The sequence below is a fragment of the Lissotriton vulgaris genome, chromosome 5, assembly GCF_964263255.1.
Source record: "Lissotriton vulgaris chromosome 5, aLisVul1.2, whole genome shotgun sequence".
Lineage (NCBI taxonomy): Eukaryota > Metazoa > Chordata > Amphibia > Caudata > Salamandridae > Lissotriton > Lissotriton vulgaris.
Window position 1 is genome coordinate 728,482,432 of NC_141693.1, and position 17,382 is coordinate 728,499,813.

Genomic DNA, 17,382 nt, shown 5'->3' on the forward strand with positions numbered 1-17,382 from the left:
TCTCCTGCAGGTTTAATGTAGCCATCCAGATTATTGCTCCAGTTGCTTTTATTATGGTAGCCCAGGTCTGGGCCAGTACACCTTCCCTACTAGGGCTCCTTGTTGACACCAGAATCCATAGTGTAGCACGTTGTGGCATCAGTACACATTCAGCGTGAGTTACGCTATGCTAAGCGGCAGCTTGTGTCAGTTGAACGCGTGAGCTGAGCAGCAAGGATGCTTCTCCCTATGGGGCTTTCTTCATAACTACTTTACCTGTAACCTGTGACTCCTACCTTAAGAATAATCCTGATCCTGTTTCACCTTAATACTGACTACCCTGCATCTTCATTTACCTCAGACTGGAGATCAACCATCTCTCTCACGGTAGGCAAGATCCAAGTGCCTCACTTCAAGCATTCATTCAGTCTACCTTCTTTCCTGGCTGGGCAGAGGTGTTGAAGATCAACGGTATACACAGCTGCGACCCTCTCTCCTTTACGCCAGATCCGGCAACCTGTCCTGAGCACAAGCGTATGCTCTACATATTGCTGCCCAGCTTTAGCAAAAGGGAACCCAGATATCAAAGCATTTCACTTTCTGAAGATGTGTATGAATGTAAGGTATGAAGTATGAGTGTAATTACATCATTAATGCTGAATGCAATCTGAATTGTTTTTGACCTCTGATCATAGTCGTCTATTACTAAACTTAAAACTATACCAAACATAAAGTGGGAAAGAGAAGATGGGGCTGCTCCAGGTTGCACCCTCCCATTTGTGTACATATAAGCAAACACATCTACTAGGCAATTGGTGAGCAACTCTCCTTACCAGTCGTTGGACTGCAGAGGACTCCTAGTGTCTTCCCTCTAAGGGGCAATGAGTATCTAAATCCAGGGAACTCTTCGCTAGAAGTTATACTTCCACAGTGAGCACCACGTGCTTTAGGAACAAATTAGTGTATGCAGTGTTTGGAAGATAGTTGACTACAGGTAGGGATCGCGGTCCTGGAGAAAGCTGTGGAAACCTTGGGACTCGTAAGCAGGCTGAAACATGGAATAATAACTATCCCAACCTTCTGTTTTATTTTTTAATCCCTCTAGGAAGCCACAATACAAATCAAGTTATGGATTTATCAGAAGGCTTTTTTAGCATTTCAGGATCCATCAACTCATGCGAAGGTGGTATACTTCCTGTAATCACAGGAAGCCCATCCACCGCCCTAACAAACTGTCAAGCAGTTGTGACAACCTGACGATGAAGCATGCCACCTGGGTTGGTGGGTGAGGGTTTGTCAACATTTTTATAAGAATCCTGGCACATCTGCAACCCCCAGAACTATTGGGTTCCCCAAATATGGCAATTGCTAGGGAAATCCCTTAGGCCGACATAGCTTTGTGTTGTAAGTAAACTTGAAGCTAGTCTCTGTGTTAACCTTAAAAAAAATACAAGACTGAGTTAGACTCTACTAGGATTCAAACTTACGTCTTGCAGTTAACTGCAGATGTTTGTAGGGGACACCTGGCCCACTCATTATGTCACTATTATTGGAACGTGTAGCCTGCAGCTCACCCAATGATTTTTGCAACAAATAAGTTCATGCTCTAAGATGTCCTACTAGGATATATATCAACTAAGAAGCTGAGTTGGCTCGTGGAAAACTTCCAGTTCTATATAAGCAAGGGGGCCTCATTCTTACACTAATTTCATAAAGCTCCCTTCTGGAAGGTTCCATCCATTTAACACTATCTTTTGGAGCACCACGTGCACACACTATTTTCTTGTTATCTAATGAATCTATTTCACTGTTATTAAAAGTTAGCTCTTGAGTAGCAAATTTGACCGATGACGCAAGACAGTGACCGCATCTCTTTGAATGCCTTCACTATGAAAAGTGTAGTACTGATTCCGACTACTATTGCTTCACCTAGAGGGCTATCATTGGAGAGTTACGTGCCAGTGATTCTGCCTTACAATAGAACGAACAACTTTAGTACTCTAAATTTCAATATATGATCTGTGAAATGTTTTGTGTTCATAAGAGCTATAAATCTGCCAAATATTTGTTTTCCAGCTACAAAGAGTTGAAAATGTTTTGCCTCAAACTAAACACATGTTGTTGTGTCATGGCTTCCGATGGTCTATCCTCTGTAAATTACGATAAAAAAAGATCAAGAAGCCCTGAGCATCCCGAGTGTAGTATATGCTTTTCAATCAATGCAAACATTGTTAAATGTGTTTAATACATTGATTGAGAGCTACATGCCATTGCAAGCTGTCTAAAAGCACCGGATCTGGGGTCTTTAATCTAGAGAAGCAAAGGCATATTAACAGAAGAGCCTGAAAGGGGAGATTTAAAGGTCAGATGTCCTGTTAAGTACATTATTTCTGTCGTTCTTCTCAAATGGGGGTATTTGGCACTGAACCATAAGCCTTCCGCCTCCACCCCTGAGCCACCTTACACTTCCATTGGTGTGATGGAATAAATAAAATAAAAAATCTGAATCTCGCAACAGTTGAAGCTGGAAATGATTTTTGCCTTGCAACCTGTTGCTTGATGCGTTTATATTTTTTTACATACACTACAACGCCTTGAAACCAACACTTCGTTAATTTGGGCATTAGAATAGCGCCCTAAGACAGGAGTGGTCACTGGGACTGTGAAGTGGTGTGGTGGGGTGAGGGGGGTAACACAAAAAATAATACAAATAAAAAATAAATAAAGCTGAATTTACCTGCTCACATGCTGGGAATAGGATTCCCAGCATGTGAGCAGTGCTGGGATCGGTATGAGCGTGCGGTTCGGCACTCAGACTTGGACTGGGAGTCTGTGGTGGTATCTCCACCCAGCTGTACAACACAGCTAGGTGGAGAAAGGCTAAATGCGCATGATGGTTTGGCCGGGCCTCTGGGGCCGGCCAAACCATCATGTGCATTGAGCAGTGCCTACCACTCCCCCCTCCTCCCTGATGCGGCACCATCACTGTGGCTGTTCCCGCAAAATAAAATGATCATAAAAACATTTTATTATCATTTTATTTGCCTCTGCTGGCTTTCAGCAGGAGGGGTGATGCTCCTCCGCCATAACAGAGGAGCCGCCACTGTCCTAAGAGCACTAGAAGCAGGATTCCTTCCCGATTCCTAAATTCAATCTGTCTCTGCGTCTCCTTTCTTTTACACTAATTACTTTGGCTTGCTCATTTTACACTGCTCCTGCCTTGACCATGCCCATGAAAAATGGCATAGTCAAGCCATGACCTCATAGATACTCATACTGCACTCTGTCCATAGTGCCGGGACACGCCCATCGGGGGGAGCTGCGCACTTTATAAGCTTAAAAAAATAAATAAATGACCTACAATCATTTTGTCATCATAAGTAAGAAATGGAAGGGTACCTACCGTATCATTTACCTAGAGGAATTAATAAACATGTATTAAGTGCACCTCGATTCATTTTTTTAACAAGTATTTCACATTTCTGATCAGTTGCTAATTTGATGACTCTCACAATCATATGATGACATTCAGTTCTGCTCTTAAGATTGCTGAATAACCCATACAGTTATATGAGTAACTGTATGGGTTATTGATTGGTTGTCCAAGTATTTGTATGGGAAACTGAGTGTGTGTGTATGGGTGGCTGGGAGGTGTGTGACTCTGTACATAGATGTGTGAGTAGTTGATTCACTATATGTATAGATTCAAAACTGCATGTGGAAACAGCTGTATGGGCGGTTGACTGTGCATGAGTGTATTAGTGAGTGAATGGATATCTCAGTGCTACATGTCAAATTAAGTACATATGTAAAACACAGTACATGTGAGAGTTGACATCTATAAATAACTGTGCATAAGAGCTAGTGAATGTGTGAGTGGCTGTATGGATCATTGTGAACATGTATCAGAGATTGTATAAGAGAGTAAAGTAAATATGTGTTAGTATATGTTTGAATAAGTAAGGTGTGTATAACTGTATAGTTGAGAAAATGGAGGTGTGATTGATTTTTGGCATAACTGACTAGGTGTGTGAGTAACTCCATGGATGAGTGACTGTCTGTTTACACTGATTGTATCTAAGGTTATATTAGAGTCTGAAGAGGTTCATGGTATTATCACATGAATGATATCATCAGTGATGTGATCAGTCATGTCAAATGAGATGTTATCAGTGATGTCATCAGTGATGTCATTTGAGATGTCATCAGTGATGTCATCAGTGATGTCACTAACCATGTCATGAATGATGTAATATGTGACATCATCAGCAGTGGATTGCGGGTGCGCGATATATAGTTAGCGCTTATAACTATATATGGAATTTCAATGGTTTTATGCGAGTAAAATAAGGTTTTCTAAATGCAAATCCCTAACTATATATGGCCTAAAACCAATGGTTTTTTCATTGAATTTTCAAGGTTTTGTAAATGCAAATTCCTAACTATATATGGAGTATAACCTATGGTTTTTTCTGTGAATTTCAATGGTTTTTTAATAGCAAACATCAAAAGCTGTCAAATGTCAAGTACGTGATAGGTAAAAACGCTTTCGTGTTTATGCACGCTGATGTGCTTTGAACGCTGCCCCCCCCCCCACTCCCCTCTTTTCTCTTAGTAGTACTCTCTCTTTGCAGATAGTGAACGGTAGTTAACGCAGACCTTTACCCCTGTTGTAATCCGTCGTACCTGCTTGTCTCTCCATTTGATTGATTATTATCCAAGCATTTACTGTTTTACAATTGGTTCTCTTTGGATCATTCTCTATTTACAAACAAGCACAAAGTCGCAATACTCTGTTTAGTCTTTGCAGATAGTGAAAAATCGTGTAAAAAAATAAAAGTAATCGAGCAAAATCAGTAGACCACTAATTCGATCTCTTTTTAACCTCGGTAAAATACAAACATTAGGAATAACCCTTCATGAGAAATACGAAAATAGTGAAATGAATTGAGCTCCACACCATGAGGGCTGCAAAACAGCTCGACTCCGCCACCCACACCGCCCAAAATAACGGCAAACCCTATGCAAATATTATAAATATACACAACACACCACCAAAGAAACAGAATAAAACATTTTATTAAATAACTATTTACATAACTATTTTATACTTTTTATTGCCCGATCCGGCTAGCTCAATCGATCGAGCATGAAAGTCATGCACTGATAACAAGCGTTGAGAGTTTGTAGAATGATGGCTTCAGATTTTCCACATACGGTGTAGTGGCGCGAACTGGCAGGGGGCGTTTGGATTCTACCCCTTCTCCAAATAAGATTTTCATACGTGAATGTTCGTTCATGCTTTTTGTCCCTGAGTTGCTTCCATGTCACTGCCTTACATAAATGGCATAAGTCCTGGTTATTGAGTGCCATACTTCAGAGTTCTAAGCAGTTCTTGTAACACTGTTTAAACCTTATTTGCACCTGCTGCAGCTTCACTATTCAAAGTAAGTGGGGTCCATTTGTGGACCTGACTGCATTGGAAAACAATGTGATACGGTGCCTCCCTAAACCGCTTGACGGAGGCCCCCGAGGGGCGGTGAGATGGCGCGGACTGAGAGGGGGCGCTTGGCTCCTGCCCCCTCCCCAAGTCATGTTGCCCTGGTGAGGCCTGAGATCGCCCCCGGCATAGGCGGCCGGCTCCCGGGGTCCGGCGGAATTTTTTCCCTTTTGAAGAATCTTTCATTCTGGACCTTGTCCCACAATCCGTTTCACCTGAAGACACGCTGTCGTAGGGCGCCCCTTTACCGTTTTAGTTGCCATTCCGCCCGCTTTTGGTACTCTGTGCCTCTTCCGCCATTCAGCTGTTTACCGCTCGCTCTTGCGACTACAACGTCTCGCTCACCATGTAGTTGAGTTGCTCCCGCTCTTAAGATTTGACCGAACTTTTTGGACTGCTGAAAGCGGTGGAATTCCGACCGCTGGTTGGTGGAGACATTTTGACTATATTCTGCACCTGCATTGTCGCGTAATGCGTCATATGACACGACGCGTTAGCGCACCCGGAAGTGCTCCGGTGCGCAAGGCGCAGCTTCCCGGAAACGATCCAGAGCGCGCCGCGCAGCGCGTAACGTAAGCATAACAGGTCATGTGACTTGTTAATAAAACTTTTCATTGGTTCATTTTACTTTTCTTTTCCTAATTATGTAAGACTAGGTCATGTGACCTAAAAATAACACTTTTCATTGGATTAAAATTTTTTTTTCCCCAAACGATGAAAGCCCCACCTTGTTTCTGGATGTTTCAGACTGAAGCTGGCGTCACCATGAGAGCACCACCATCTCGTAGCTCCGTCGTGGCCATTCCGCAAGCAATCATGGCAGCCGCTCCCCACCGGAAGCCTGCGGGAGTCGAGGGCCCCCAAGACTTTTGTACAATCTTCAAGGCTGAGGGGACGCTTTCGAGAATGGAACCCAAGCCCTGGCAGACAAGCGTCCGAGTTCCAAGGTGTCCCAGGGCCATTTTACTGGACCAGGCCCAAATCCGAAGAGCCGGCCGCCATTTTAAGAGTCCTGTGGCAGCCGCCTACCGCTGCACCGCAAGAGTGGGAGCAACTCAACTACATGGTGAGCGAGACGCTGTAGCCGTAAGAGCGGGCGGTAAACAGCTGAATGGCGGATGAGGCACAGTGTAGCAAAAGCGGGCGGAATGGCGACTGAAACGATAAAGGGGCGCCCCACTACAGCAGACAAGCCTCCGCCATGTGCTTCAAAACTGCATATGTATCTCGTGATATCAAGGTTGGGCAACCAGTACAGAACAAGCAGTTACGAGTCCCATTTACACCGGCGCCATTTTGGGCGCGGCCGGGCAGGTCCAGGATCTACTGAAACATAAAAAATGAGGCTGACGTCTCTGAAGCAGTTCACGAACAGCAGGACATAGCAAATAAACATGAACTCTCTAAAGCTGTTAACTCACTGCAGAACAAAACAAGTGAACCTGAAACCTCTGGAATAATTGTCGCTCAAAAGAACAACACACAAAACTCTATAGAGCCTGAAGAAAAAAAAACAGAAGGGCACTGTAGTTTCAGACACACTTAACACTAATGACGAAACAAAGATATCGTCTGTTTATAAAGCAGTTATCATCTTGACAGAATTGACAAAGAAGTGTACAGACACCAATGCATCAGCATTCTCGGAGATAACATCTTAAGGAACAAAGAAAGACCTGTTCACTCTTGACACCCCAGGTGCTGTGTATATTGCACTATAGTGCTGCATCGAGAAAACGGGCAACCCTATTGATGTGGATTTTTCATTATTGATTATTGTAAAGAAATGGCGACTCCCCCCTTTAGCAGATTAGCTAAATGTTTGCGTAATTTAGGCATAAAAGTTATATTATTGTTGTTGTTGTTGTTATCGTTATAGTTCTGGTTAATTTCAAAAAATGGTTAAATATATTTACAGTTTTTGTTGCGTTCGTTATATTTAAATATTAATAAAGTTTTAAAATGTAACTGTCTTGGAGTACTATATTTTTTTTAAAAATCGGGTGAATGGGGCCTTGAATCGGGTTATTGTCATGTGTGGGCTTTGCAAGTGTACTGCTACAAGATCGGACATTTCAAACTCAAATGCACGTTCTTTTTCTTACCTTTCCGAAGCATGGAGCGCAATAGCAGGCAGAGAAAGGGTGATGCACGTGTTGAACACTGCCTGGCCTGCAAATTGCTGCCAGTGCCCCCCCGCCCGCTCCTGAAAGAGGACACACACACACCGCCGCCCCGAGTACTTCACAAATCTTTAAAAGACCATGCGCTTGTTCAATGGGAAGTGGATAACATGGCTAAGAGCATTTGCTGACTAATGCATGAATATCGCTGACTTTTCAGCGATATTCATGCATTGCGGCCGTTTTTTATCGCATTTGCGATAAACCTTGCTAATAGCAAGGTTTATGTGCGATAAAATTCGCCGAAGTGCGGCGATAATTATTGTCTCTAAACAAGTTAGAGACAAAAATTACCGCTAGTTGTTGGAAATATGCCCCCGGGTTTTTCCTTGCAGGAATCGGGAAGCGAAAGACTAGCACTGAAATCAGTAGTCTCACACCTGAATCGGGAGGGTTGGCATGTCTGGATACTCTACAGCTGGAGCCATAAACTACATCCGCAGGGCTAGGTGATAGCCTAGGTCCGGCCTGGACAATCGGACACAGAGGAAGAGAAGTGTCAGAGGGTGCGGTAGTGAATAGGGTGAAAGGGAGGTGTCGAACGGGCACAGGGTGTGATTCTCAGAGAAGAGCAGCGCAGATGGGGGAAGTATATGGCCCATGCATGAGAGAGAGAGCGGGGGTGACCATTGCGTGGGGGAGATGCGTGCGAGGGTGGGGAGCCATGCTGAGAATCGACGGCGTGCAGAGAGTGGCCCTGGTCAAGGCATCTAAAATGGCTGCCGTGCACGACAAAATTGTGGCATTGGACAAAAACGCAAGATGGCGCAGACAATGTTTATCAATAAGGATTCATTTATAACAAAATATTTACTCGCAGTGACAAAATGGTGTTCAACACTTCCTGATTTCCATCGAATCGAACGTTAACAAACGTCACGCAGCAAAAAAAAAAAAAAAAAAAGCTCACGCACAGAGCGGTTTTTAGCCATGTTATCCAATGGAAGGTGGATAACATGGCTAAGAGCATTTGCTGGATAATGCATGAATATCGCTGACTTTTCAGCGATATTCATGCATTGTGGCCGATGTGCGGCGATAATTTTTGTCTCTAAACAATTAAAACGAAGCACAAAATGGCGAATTCCCATTTCGCTACCAGTTTGCGGCCCAGTTCGCGGCCCGTGAAGCGCTTCTACCGTGAAAAATCATTTTTTTTTTATTTTCCCCACGGGACCCTTTAATAACCCCAACAACATTCCTAGGGGGTCAAGAGGGGTATACCTTGCCCCCTTTCAATAAATTCCCCCTTCGTTTTTCACCTCTTCTTCTCTCTCGATCCTACCGAGAGATAAGATGGCGGCCGCTCCGGACTATTTAGAATGTTGACAGACACCGGAGAGCCAATCAGCTTTCTGTTATCCAATGGAAGGTGGATAACATGGCTAAGAGCATTTGCTGGATAATGCATGAATATTGCTGACTTTTCAACGATATTCATGCATTGTGGCCGATGTGCGGCGATAATTTTTGTCTCTAAACAATTAAAACGAAGCACAAAATGGCGAATTTCCGTTTCGCTACCAGTTTGCGGCCCAGTTCGCGGCCCGGGAAACGCTTCTACCGTGAAAAATAATTTTATTTTTATTTTCCCCACGGGACCCTTTAATAACCCCAACAACAATCCTAGGGGGTCAAGAGGGGTATACCTTGCACCCTTTCAATAAATTCCCCCTTCGTTTTTCACCTCTTCTCTCTCGATCCTACCGAGAGATAAGATGGCGGCCGCTCCGGACTGTTTAGAATGTTGACAGACACCGGAGAGCCAATCAGCTTTCTGCGCGCAAAGTTCCGTTTCGCGAAAAGTAAGCGGACCGGATCGCTGCCCGGAGCGCTGTTACAGATATATATCTTGTTTTGAACGTTAATTTCTCAAAAACTACTGGAGCACATATATTGAGACCTAGCAAAGGCACATCGGGCTAACAGTCCCTACAATTTTGCCAAGTTTCGTGCAAATCCATTCAGCCGTTCGAGCTAAAAGTGAGTCCAACCGCCCTATGGAAAAATGAATGGGAAAAACGCGTTTTGGGACCCCCCTTTTTTCTCAGCCCCCCCTTGACGAAACTCCACCAAATTTTCAGGGGCTGCTCAGAAACAAAATGTGCCATTTTCCTGAAAATTTCAGCCGATTCCGTCCTCAAACGCCAAAGTTATTAGACATAGAATTTTCAAAAATCCCATAGGGAATTAATCCTAACTATATATACCTACTGGCGATAGCCAGTAGGTAATATATATATATATATATATTCACTGAAAAAAACATAGGTTATAGACCATTTATAGTTAGGAATTAGCATTTACAAAACCTTGAAAATTCACTGAAAAAACAATAGGTTATAGACCATATATAGTTAAGGATTAGCATTTTGAAAACCTTATTTTACTCGCACAAAACCATTGAAATTTGCATATATAGTTAGATGCACTAACTATATATCGCGCACCCGCAATCCACTGCTGATGATGTCACATATTACATCATTCATGACATGGTCAGTGACATCACTGATGACATCACTGATGACATCTCAAATGACATAACTGATGACATCACTGATGACATCTCATTTGACATAACTGATCACATCACTGATGATATCATTCATGTGATAATACGATGAACCTCTTCAGACTCAAATATAACCTTAGATACAATCAGTGTAAACAGACACTCACAGACTGTCACTCATCCATGGAGTTACTCACACACCTAGTCAGTCATGCAAAGAATCAATCACCCCTTTATTTCCTCAACTATACAGTTATACACACCTTACTTATTCAAACATATACTAACACATATTTACTCTCTTATACAATCCCTGATACAAGTTCACAATGATCCATACAGCCACTCACACATTCACTGGCTCTTATGCACAGTTATTTACATATGTCAACTCTCACATGTACTGTGTTTTACATATGTACTTACTTTGACATGTAGCACTGAGATATCCATTCACTCACCAATACACTCATGCATACAGTCAACCACCCATACAGCTGTTTCCACATAGACTTTTGAACACATACATCTAGTGAATCAACTGCTCACACATCTATGCACAGAGTCATACACCTCCCAGCCACCCACACACACACTCAGTCTCCCATACAAATACTTGGGCAACCAATCAATAACCCATATAGTTACTCATATAGCTACTGATCAACACAAGCAGCAGTTTACAGAACAACAGACATAATGATGCACAAATTAAGACAGTTTAGTCACTAACCCATGCACTCAGTGAGACACATTTAATCACTCACTCATACAGTCAGTCATGCACCTACTAAATCCTTCATCCAGACACTTATACATCCACTCATTCTTCAATATGTAAGACATATTTTAACTTTACAGAAACATACAGTCACTGGATGTTGTCATCAGTGATGTCATCAGTGATGTCATTTGAGATGTCATCAGTGATGTCATCAGTGATGTCACTGACCATGTCATGAATGATGTAATATGTGACATCATCAGCAGTGGATTGCGGGTGCGCGATATATAGTTAGTGCATCTAACTATATATGCAAATTTCAATGGTTTTGTGCGAGTAAAATAAGGTTTTCAAAATGCTAATCCCTAACTATATATGGTCTAGAACCTATGGTTTTTTCAGTGAATTTTCAAGGTTTTGTAAATGCTAATTGCTAACTATATATGGTCTATAACCTATGGTTTTTTCAGTGAATTTCAATGGTTTTTTAATAGCAAATATCAAAAGCTGTAAAATGTATTTTTTTTTTCTCCAAAGTACGCTCCCCGGTTCGCTTACTGGTGCGCGTACCGGGCGCTCCCCCCGCGAAAATGTAATTTTTTTAAATTTATTTTTGCATGTATCAGCATCCTAATCCTCCCTCCAAAAACATAGAGGGTCACAAAGTGTCTACCGTGCCCCCTTCTACCCATTCCGAACATTGTTTGTCCTCCATTTTGTGTCTCAATTCTACCAATACTCAAAATGGAGGACTCCCGTAACGCTGCCGGTTCGCGTACCGGGGAGCGCACCGGTAAGCGCTCGATAAAAAAAGGAGGGAAAGTAATTTACAGAAAAACCACTACAGACACTTTCATCAAATATAGAATAGCCCCTACTACATAACAGTCCCTACCATTTCCCCAAATTTGATGGAATTTCATTGTGAAAATTATGCTGTAAGCCTGATCAAATATCCTGAGGTAAATTACCTAACCAAAACACTTATGAAGTGTTAGAATTGACAACCAATCAAAATGCTACTTTCAAAATCTTCTATTATTTCATGACATTTGATTGGTTATGTACCTGAATATATATAAAGAAAGAGAGAGAAACACAGCCATTTTGACTACTACTTCTTGAAGTACATATCAAGTACATTTCAACTGATATCTTAAAGTTCTATTTGAAAGGTAAGATGTTATTTTAAAAACTGAAGTATGTTCTGTACTGTAAGTTAATTAGGTAAACATTTTCTGATAGTTATATACTATCCCTCTGTAATACTTATAGAATAAAATAGACTTCTCTGTTTTAGTTATGGATGGAGTTAGACTTGTCTTGTATAATTAAGAATTGACAGAGTTTATTTCATAAATTTCTTGATATTTCTACTTCCAGTTTGATACCACACACTGCCCAACGAAAAAACCACTGTTTAAAGAACCAAACTACCTGTCTGTACTTAAACCCAACAGTGCCCTATCTGTACTGATATATTTTTTTAAAATGCATTTTACAGCATACAAAATGGAAGGAGAGCAGAAAAATAAGATGGAAATTGTTGCAGAATGCAACCAAGACACAACAAATGATTAAGAATTCTTTGATGAATCAATGGACATAGAACTTCTGCAATGTGTTGAAGCTGTGGATTTCTTAATTGAAAATGAGTCAAAATCGGACCAAGAATTATTAGAAGTTCTTTTTAATTTTGAAAATAAATCAGAATAATAAATTTATATATAATAATTCAAAAATTGTTTGAGACATTATTCATTTTTATATGTATTTTTTAAACTAGTAGCAAATTGATTTTAATGTAAAATCAGACTTTAAATATACTGTGCAACTTTAAGTTTGCTCATAGTTACTTCCTTTCTTCCACTATATCATCTCCAATGTGTATTTAACATCTCTTTATCATCTCCTGCCTCCATGGTGTTTCTGCTTTCCTGACAGACTAGGCTATGAATTCCATATACCTCAATAACTTCTGAAACAACCTGCAAGATATCTACAAAGGAAACAATGTATTTTTATTTTTAGACTCTGCATTGGTACCTACATGTTGGTACTTAAATTAAAAAAAAAAAAAAAAAAAAAATCAATAAACATACAATATTTGAACATTCTTTCATCCTATTTTCCCAATATTACGCTTCCCGGACCGCTTCCCGGTGCGCGTACCGAGCGCTCCCCCCGCAAAAAAAACGATATAAAAATTATTATTTTAAAGCCCCCTCATGAAACCTAGGGGGTCAGGGAGGATGTACTCTGCCCCCTTATGCTCATTTCCCACTTTGTTTTTCCCACCTCTTGTGTCTCGATCCTACCAAGACACAAGATGGCGGCCGGTCCGGACTGTTTAGAATGTTGACAGACACCGGAGAGCTAATCAGCTTCGCTTTGCGAAGTTCCGTTACGCGTCAGGTACGCGAACCGGAGCGCTAACCGGAGCGCTGTCACAGGTATATCTGTTTTTTAAAACGTTAATTTCTCAAAATCCTCTGGAGCACATATATTGAGACATAGCAAAGGCACGTCGGGCAAACCATATCTACAATTTTGCCAAGTTTCGTGCAAATCCATTCAGCCGTTCGAGCTAGAAGTGAGTCCAACCGCCCTATGGAAAACTCAATGTTAAAAACACGTTTTGGGACCCCCCCTTTTTTCTCGGCCCCGCCTTGACGACATCCCCCCCAAATTTTCAGGGGCTGCTCAGAAACAAAATGTGCCATTTTCCTGAAAATTTCAGCCAATTCCGTCCACAAACGCCAAAGTTATTCGACATAGAATTTTCAAAAATCCCATAGGAAAAAAATCCCAACTATATATACCTACTGGCGACCGCCAGTAGGTAATATATATATATATATATATATATATATATATATATATATATATATATTCCGAACGGTCCACTCCAATTGCGGCTAGACAGACGACCAGCACACCATGCCTTCGGTATCAGCAAAAAAGTTTATTCACGCCCCTACCCCCACAACAGACGCGTTTCGCCCGGAGGCTTCGTCAGTGTTCACCAGTGTTACATTTTCAAACGCCATTTAAAGACCACATTTCATAGACACAAATGACGGTATGTTGTTATTTCATACAATGTGTGGCGGCCATCTTATAATGTGCAAATGCGCAACAATATGACATTTCATGGCGTAAGTAATAGATAAAGTGCTCAGTGCAAATTGTTTAAAACCATAAGGTGTTCAGTGAAATATATTTTTCAAAAGTGCTTGCAGGTAAATAATCAATGGCAAAGATTGTCGAATTCTGCCTAGTGTGTAGTTAAGTTCTTTTCCTTTTTGAAACTACGTTGTTAGTCTACCTAGGCAGTATTGTGCCCCCACAATTGTGCCCTGAATGGGCTTTTGTGTCCTCTCAATATATTTTTCATTTATCACATGCTGCCCTGGATGGGCTAAAGAGATGGAACCAGGAGGAAGGGGGGCAACAAAATATTGCATAGTATGGATGTCAAATTATTGTCTGGAGTGTTGGAAAGTGTGCTGCATTACGGGGACTCAGTGTGGAGATAATGGAACAATATACAGTTCTTTTTCCAGGTGTGTCCACATCTCCTCGTTGTTATTAAGACCCCAGGGAACTGTTGTCTTTAGCCCAATTATGTATCTTGACTCTAGAGTACGGAGTCTTTTTTCTCTGTCCCCACCCCTTTCATTTCTTTCCACTTGGTCTATACAGTAAAAGCTCAACAGGTCCCTGTCGCTTTTGTGGAAATCAGCGAAATGTCTCGCTACGGGGTAGGCCTTGTCCCTGTTGGTAATTGCGCGAAGGTGTTCTAGAATTCGCATTTTTACAGGCTTGATCGTACTCCCTATATACCGTTTTTTACAGGGACAGGTAAGACAGTAAATGGTATACTCAGAATTACAGTTGAGTAATTTTTTGATACATTTGTCGGGTACATTCTCGTCAGTTTTCCCTGGGTAAGTCTTGGTGGTGCTACTGTTCTTGCATGCCTTGCACGATCTGCATGGAAAGAAACCAGTGGATTTTGTAATGTGGACAGGTTTTTTCTTCTGTGGGATGAAATGACTCTGGACAAGGTGATCCCCCAGGGATTGGCTCCTCTTATATGTTAGAATTGGTCTTTCTGGGAGAATTTTGGCCATAACATGATCTGTTTTCAGTATATGCCAATTTTTCTGAAAAATGTGCATAATCCTATCTGATTTAGAATTGTAGGTGGTGATCATTCTGGGATTTTCCTCTTTGTTCACCCTTTGCTTTGGTATCAGTAGGTCATTCCTTTGGATTTTATTAGATTTCTCTTCGGCATTTGTTAATGCATTTCGAGAGTATCCTCTCGTCTGGAACCTTATTTTGGCTTCTTTTTTCGCCCGGACGTACTCCTCCTCAGCCGAGCAGTTTCTTTTCAGGCGAAGAAATTCACCATATGGTATGCTGCCTACTAAGCATTTAGGGTGTTGGCTTGCTGCATGTAGGACAGCATTACCGGCCGTCGGTTTTCTATATAGCCTGGTCTGTATTGCATCATTTGCTACATAGACCTCCAGATCGAGGTAGTGTACCATGGTGTCACTTATTTCGTAGGTGAACTTGAGGTTCCAGTTATTTTTGTTCAATTCGGCAATGTATTCCTCCGCCGAGGATCTACTGCCGCGCCACACCACAAACAGGTCGTCTATGTACCTTGACCATAGAAGGATGTTTTCTGTCCAGTGGTCGTTTGCCACCCCCCATGCCTCGTGCTTCTCCCACCAGCCTACGAAAAGATTTGCATAGCTGGGAGAGAAGCACAAGCCCATAGAAGTCCCTCTAACCTGTCTGTACAGTTGTCCTGCAAACAAAAAGATGTTATTGTTAAGACAAAAGGTTATTAGTTGTACCAGCATTTCATTATGGTCACGATACTGAATGTGTTTTTGGTCGAGGAACCATTTAGTTGCAGATCATGTGCTATACAGGTATAAAGGTTGACAACGTCCAGCGTAATCAAAAGGAAACCCGATTCCCAGGGAACGTTGTTAATCAACCGAAGAAAGTCCTGTGTATCCCTCACATAAGAGGGGAGTTCTTTAACAATGGGTGCGATAAAGCCATCTATGAATCTGGAGGCATTCTCCAGTAAGCTGCCAATAGCCGAGACTATCGGCCTCCCAGGTGGTCTAATGGGGTCTTTGTGGACTTTCGGCAAATGGTAGAATGTCGGAAGGATCGGTGATTCGCATTGTAAGTATTGGAGTTCCTCAGTATTTAGCATTCCCTTAGTCCTCCAAAATGTCAGCAATTTGTTGTATTCCACAATGCTCCTGTTATATTCCTGTCTGTTGATGGTTTCATAACAGTCTTTGTCCCTCAGTTGTCTTAGAGCCTCCTCGTGGTACTTCTCCTTTGGGAAGATTACGATATTTCCACCTTTATCGGAGGGTTTGATTTCGATTGTTTCATCATTGCTCAGGGATTTGATCGCTTCCCATTCTTTTCTAGTTATGTTCGATTTTCTCATGTCTAGTTTTTCTTTGGCTAGTTTTTCTAAGTCCAAAAGTACAGCATCATTGAAAACATCAATTGCATCACATTGTGTTTTGGGGAGTTTCCTCGATTTTTTCTTCATGTTACTGGGGTCTCTTATTTGTTTGCATACACTCTGTGAAGTTTGGACATCGGTGTCTAGGTCATCTGTTGTCTCGGGGGCAACGTCGTTCAATGTCTCCACCAGTTGTGTTAATGTGGCTGTCTCATCACCGTCGTTGTGTGATGTCTCATTTTTGTTGTTTCCATTCGTTGGGTGTAGAGCGAAGATTTTTTGAAATTTTAATTTTCGAATGTATTTGAAGAGGTCGATTTTTGTGTCTACCAGGTCAAAATCGTTAGTGGGGCAGAAACTTAGGCCCTTTTTAAGTATCTGTTCTTCATCTGTTGTTAGGGCTCTTGGTGAGAGGTTTATGATGGTTTTATCTTCTATCGTTTCATGCCCTTGGCTGCACTCCTGGTTACCCTTGGAGAGGCGGTAGCCGCATTTCCCCCTCTTGCCCCTCCTCGTTTTCCTCTTAGATTTGGGGGATGACTGCGTTGTTGTGGCCTCTGTCTGGTTTCTTGGATTACGGTAAACTCGTCGAAAAAAGCTTCCTCTTCATGTTCTTCGCTCCCGACATTTCTTTCCCCACGTGCTCCTGCTCGTTCCTCATCAGAAAGTTCAGATTCTGAGGTTTCCGCAGTGTTAGTTGGGGGGGCTCCTTGTGCGAGCCATTTCCTGGTAGCATCAAACTTGCGTGCAAACGTTAAGATTCTCCCCGATCTGTAATCTTGTTCATCTCTTAGGAATTTATTTTGTTTCCTTTTTCTGATGCCAAGTTCATATTCTTTGACCTTCTTCAACATTATGTTTCTCAGTTCTTCACTGGTTTTAGTGTCTTTTTCATTTGTGATGGTTTGTTCCAGGTCTGCTATTTCCTTTAGACATTGTTCTCTGTCTATCCACGCGTATTTTATT

At 41.8% G+C, this 17,382-nt stretch overlaps 1 protein-coding gene across 1 annotated transcript in view; it reads right to left on the reverse strand.

Moving 5' to 3' along the window:
• LOC147711447 (calmodulin-binding transcription activator 1-like) overlaps nt 1-17,382 on the reverse strand; it is a 1,194,547-nt gene that overhangs the window by 173,841 nt on the left and 1,003,324 nt on the right. The window lies entirely within an intron of this gene.